The sequence below is a fragment of the Crocuta crocuta genome, unplaced genomic scaffold, assembly GCF_008692635.1.
Source record: "Crocuta crocuta isolate KB4526 unplaced genomic scaffold, BGI_CrCroc_1.0 scaffold291, whole genome shotgun sequence".
NCBI classification, from domain to species: domain Eukaryota; kingdom Metazoa; phylum Chordata; class Mammalia; order Carnivora; family Hyaenidae; genus Crocuta; species Crocuta crocuta.
The window spans coordinates 293,198-299,321 of NW_027527977.1; the positions used below are offsets into that span (position 1 = coordinate 293,198).

General features: G+C 42.2%; 1 pseudogene; it reads left to right on the forward strand.

Annotated features, from left to right (window-relative positions):
* Positions 1-1,266: 1,266 nt before the first annotated feature.
* LOC144222378 (mediator of RNA polymerase II transcription subunit 7-like) lies at positions 1,267-2,326 on the forward strand (annotated as a pseudogene).
* The last annotated feature ends 3,798 nt before the right edge of the window (positions 2,327-6,124 follow it).

Sequence of the window (6,124 nt, forward strand, 5' to 3'; positions counted from 1 at the left end):
TTCCTATCCCCAGCACTAACTGCCCTGATACATATTGTATCTTCTTAAAATTCAAATAATTATTGAAATTCTTTGAAATTATTGGAATAATTCCAAGTTAATAATTTGATTACTATAAAATGTGATTATTCAGAAATTTAATGGCTAACACTTTTAACAAACTTTTTCAAATTTGCCTCTTATTCTTGATCTCATGAAACTTTATCTTTTGGATATTTAGAATTCCATAAGAAAATACACTGCTATAATTTGCATGAAATGCCTAATTGGTTTGAGTTGCAATAAAATTGTTTTATTATGGGCTTTGGTCATTATACTCAGACCTAAGTTAGAGGAGGAAATCATGGTAGATGAAGGAGAGAAGAAGGGCTTGACTTGTTCTATGAAATAGTAGAGACTATTGAAAGTGGAATAACATGATATTAACTGATTTAAGGTATGACTGCTGATTAAGTTTTGGGGTGACAGGGGTGGAGGGGCGGTCCGGAGCCGATGGCCAAGAAAGAATTCTTGAAGATGTCTTTGGTGCAAAAAGGCGATTTAATGAAAGCACGGGATCAGGACCCATAAGCAGGAAGAGCTGCATTGGGGTCATGATGGGTAACTCATTTTATACCCTCAGGTTGGGAGGGGTCATGGATAGAGCAAGTCTCTAAGGAATTTTGAAAGCAAGTTTTCTAGGACCTTGAGGGGCTAGCTGTTGCTAGGGAAATGTCATTTATTACTTTTTTTTTTCATTTATTACTGTTTAATCAAACCTCAGTCATGAGATCCTTCAGATGTATATCAGGAGGCCATAAACTTGGAGTAGGATTGTCAGCACATACTTTGAGGCAGTTGAGATAAAGAAAGTAGACTTACAAGATCCCCAAGGTTGGGATAATGTTAAGCTAAGATTCTCTTTTGCCCCTAGCAAAGTATCCTCATGGGGCAACTGGGCTTCTAGAGAGAGCTCACTCTGCTGGTTTCAAGGACTTGTCGATGGGCTATTGGCAGTAAGGGAATTTAATTTTCCATTTACCTTAGTTTTCTACATCACCTTGGCAAGCATGTAAACCCTTTTTTATTTTTTGTTCTTGGGTAGTCAGGAATATCTGAGGAATACCACACATATTCCACGGCAGGGTTGGGAAGGGGGTGTCAGACTGTATTTTGCCCTCAGCTTGCCCCATGCTCCTTCATCAACTGCCATACAAAGAATGAATCAGGAGGTGGAGAGCAAGGATAAAAGCAGAGACCAGGTTTATATCAGTGACCGGCGATGAGATGGTAATGGCTTCTTGTAGGTTTATAGCAGTGGAAATGGAAGAAAATGGATTAAATTGAGAATTATTTTGCAGGGAGGCCAGCATGACTTACTGATAGACTGTTTGTGGAATGTGAGTAAAAGAACAGAATTTTTAAAAAACATCAGTGGCTTCTTTCTGGAGGAGGAGGCCAGAGTCAGCTGTTGGCAGGGAGACCAAGGCCCCTAGCGGTGTAAACAGAGAGCTGGAGCTCAGGCTCTTCCACAGTGGTTGAGCCACAGCCAGTGAGTGCCCCTCCACCCCCTCCGAGGCAGTAGATCAAGGAGTGAAATATTCAGATAAAAATATTCAGGAAGGCCTAACTGTCAAGCCTATACCTACAATAAAAAAAAAAAAATAGTTGAATGATGTTTGGCAACCAGTTCCAATGTGATGATCTTATCATCTGCCCTGCAGACAGTTAGGGCTTTAAACAGCTTCGTCTTATACAATTTGGTCACAAGAATGAACTGAGAAAACTCAGTACGTCTATCCTTATTAATTGCTTAGACCTCTTAGACTTGATTGATTGATTGATTGATTGATTGATTGATTGATGTAATTTTTAAGTAGCATTCATGCCCAGCACAGAGCCCAACAGGAGGTTTGAAATCAGGAGAAATCCTGAAGTCAGGACCTGAGCTGAGATCAAGAGAAGGACACTTAGCTAAGTCACCCAGGGGCCCTAGACCTCTTAGATATATTGATAAGGAGCCCTGGGGATATAAAATGAGAAGAGAAAGCTAGAAGATCTTAAGCTGCTTTTTGTACTAATGAATAGGACTCCATCAAGAGAGACCTTGAGAATCAAAAGGAAGGTGCAGAAATGTTAATACCTTGAAATAGTGCTTTTAAAAGCATCTGCAATGAGTCATTGAAATGATTCACAATTGCTTGGCTTCTTTGCCTGATGATTTGCCCCATTCAGAAGCAGATATGAGAGTAAAACTGAAGCGATGGATGCTGATGATGGCAACATTCGAACTAGTCAGAATGAACTACAGAGAGAAAATGTAGCTGTGTCTGAAGAGACCAAATGATAAAGATGTTGCCTTGTGTACATAATTGATGCGATGAATGAAAGACAGTGAAGGATGTTTCTTTTTCTTTTTTCTTTTCTTTTTCCCTTTCAATAAATAGCATCATATATCAGTTCATTGCTTTCGGACAGTCTTAAATGAGTTATCACCAGAAGTCTTGTAAACGGCTTGAGGAATACTACATGGCAATGAGAAACAATGAAATCTGGGCATTTGTAGCAACATGGATGGACCTTGAGGGTGTTATGCTGAGCGAAATAAGTCAGACAGAGAAGGACAAATATCACATGTTTGCACGTATAGGAGGATTAGGAGGAACTTAACTGAGGACCATGGGGGAGAAGAAGGGGGGAAATGGTGGGGGAAAGGGAGAGAGGCAAACCATGAGAGACTCTTGAATGCTGAGAAACAAACTGAGGACTGATGGATGTGGGGGGAGGGGGGAGATGGGCATGGAGGAGGGCACTTGTGGGGATGAGCACTGGGTGTTATATGGAAACCAATTTGACAATAAACTATTTGTAAAATAAAAAAAAAGAAGTCATGTAAACGGCTTGAGTCTCCAACTTCATGAATTACAAGATGTAATTCATGGCAGTGATTTCACTTCACAGCAAGCATAGGCAAATGAGTACGCCTACATTAAGTGCAATCACCTTAAAAAGCACGGTATTTGTTGCTATTGTATGGAACATTTCTGTTTTTGGAGTTGTAGTATAACTCTGAAGTTGTCCTCAATAACAGCAAGATTTCACCCTTGAAAAGTAGATTTGTCATTTGCTTTAAGAATGAGAGATAACAAAAGGATATCATGCTATATAAATGTGAAATTATAAAATCTTTAGATTTACTTCACTGAAGAATTTGCTTAATCTCTAAAAAAAGCAGTGTGACATGTTAAAAGAGAGGAACTCCTCAAGCTTAAAACAGCACCTTTGCTTTCTCCCATGACTGCACCCGCAAACACATGACCTCTCTTGTCCCTATTCTGAATGGGTCCCCGAGCTTTTTTTCCTAGTCACTCAGGTAATATGTCCTTTGGTTACTTTTAGTTACATACATTTTAGTAATTAGCTATACAAGTCCAAGCTGGACTCAGACTTGCTTAAGGGTGGAAGCCTGCAACGGAAGGGGCTTTGGTGGGAAAGGCGGCTAGATGTCCACTGGAGATTCTTGCTCTCTGGACATACTGGGAGAAATTAGCCCACTGACCCAATAAAAGGAGGGGACATGGAAACTCAGAGCACAGTGAAATGAGTCTTTAATCAACATTCTTGCAAGAGCAGGTGTCTGATGGACAGGCACCCTCGGGAGGTGGGGGGAGTTACAGCAGACATTTTATCTGCAAGCGTGCAATCCCTCCCCTGATTCCTCATTGGCTGAGTACTACAGAGGTTAAAGCCTTACCAGTAGGAAGCGGCCTATGCCCATGTAAGGGAAAAAGTAGTCTGACTGGAATAAATGTACATTTCTTGAGGTGACTGGAGACTTCGGTTCTTTGGCACATGCTCATTACAAAGCTTGCAAAAATTAAGCCCATGCAATGGAGAGGGAAGAAAGAACCAGGAAGTGAAGTATCCAAGGGTTGGGGACTCTATGGTGGGAGAGGGGGGTTCGTACATGTTTCCAATAGGTTGTAAACCTATTGTTAACTAGACAGCACAGATTTTATTTGGTACTGCTGAAAACGAATCATCTCACTTCTCACACATGCATTCTTGAGGTGTGGCTGCCCTTCCGGGGACTACATGTCTCCACTCCCCTTACATCTACATAAGGTCACATGACTAAATTCTTAGCAATGGGTGTAGGAACCCAGGAACCCAGGAACCTTTAAAATTGTCCTGCATGATCTTCCAATCTCTTTTCTCTTTTGCTGTTTGGATGGTCACACTCAGAATAAGGTTGGAAGCCATTTGAAGGTGGCAAAGGGTCAGTAGGTTTGGGTCCTTGAATGACTATGAAGATTAAATCCTCTTTTCATGAACTCTACCCATCTGACCCCATCTGGTTTGGCTTTATGTAAGCAAGAAATCAACATGTTTTGAGCACTGAGATTTTTATCTCTGTACTTTCTTCTCTTTCTCCACCAGGTCTTAGTGGAGAGCCTGCCTTGTATTTGAGGATCTCAGCTAGTCTGTCTGTCTGTCTGTCTGTCTTTCTTTCTTTCTTTCTTTCTTTCTTTTTTATTTCTAGGAGAGAAAGAGAGACAGCGTGAGCTGGGGAGGGTCAGAGAGAGAGGGAGTCACAGACTGAAACAGGCTCCAGGCTCTGAGCCGGCAGTCAGCACAGAGCCCGACGCGGGGCCCGAACCCACGAACCGTGAGATCATGACCTAAGCGAAAGTCGGACGCTTAACCGACTAAGCCACCCAGGCGCCCCTCAGCTAGTCTTTCTTTCTTTCTTTTTTTTCAAATATTTTTGTTTTATTTTATTTTAGAGAGAGAAAGAGAGAGAGAGAATGTTAGTAAGGGAGAAGGGCACAGAGAGTGAATCTCAAGCATGGGTCCCATGACTCTGGGATCATGACCTGAGCCAAAATCAAGAGTTGGATGCTCAACTGACAGAGCCGCCCAGGCTCCCTACTTGTCATTCTTTTAATGTAGCTCAGTGATTCTCCTAGAGTAGTCCTGGACCACCAGCATTAGCATCCCTTGGAGATTTGTTAGAAATGCAAATTCTTAGGCCTCACCTCAGAACTGAATCAAATTTGAGGGGTAGGGCCCATCAAGATCTGATATAACAAGGCGTCAGGTGATTCTGATGCATTTTCAAAGTTAAGAATCACTGAAAAAGCTAATGCCTTTCCCCAGACGTCCAGTTTTGATTTCTCCCTCAGTCTCTGGTTTTTAGTATACTATCCTTTAGGGGTTTGATCTATTAAGGTCTCCAGCCCTAGAGCTGATTAAATCAGTCTAAACTGGCTCACAGGACAGTTTCCCTAGAAACATTCATGTTCTTTTGCTTTGTAAATCATGGGAGTGCAGGCTGTTCCAAAGGAGACCCTTCTTATTAGCCAGGCAGCCAGCTGGCCAGTCTCGTTTTTGTTTTCTTCTGTGTTTAGTATAGGCCTTTAAGCTCCAGAAATTCCAGAAGACACAGGCCAGGCTCTCTTAAGATTAAATTGAAGGGGAGGGAAGCCAAATCATCCCTTGGTCAGAGAGCAAGCTGAATGTTGTATAACACTTAAGCAACTATTCAAAGAAACCTCTTTCCTTCTTCGACTTCAATGCTTTTGTAATTGTTGTGCCCGATTCGCGAGTCCCCAGAGACCACCAAGGAGCTAACATCGATGCAAGTACAAAAGGGTCTTTATTACAAGCTAGAGCAGGGGCTCACCCGCCTACTGGTGTAGTGGTAGCTGGGTGAAGCCCCGAACAATAGTGAGCAGGGTTTTTATGGGGTAAGGGACGGGGGTGTTACAGTGCACATGTTGTATGTATAGCATCATCACATAAGCACCAATTACAATTGTACAGTAGCACCCATGGTAACAGCTTTGACCATTCAGTATCTGTCAGGTGTTCATTACTTTTGGTGGGACCCAATCGTGACTTTTGAGGATCCTTTGAAAATGACCAATTATGAGGTGAGTTCAAAGGGCCCACGTGGGGTTCAGGCAAGTGGTGAGAAATTGGCTAGTTTGTACAGAATAACTGTCTACAGTTGCCAGCCTTGACTCAGACCACAGGAATGGTTTTTTGATTAGTTGATCTGAGGGCAGTCGGAGGATAGCTTTAGCCTTGAACAATCTGAGGCTTTTCCTGGAACTGGGACTGGGGCTACGTGCAGCCCAAG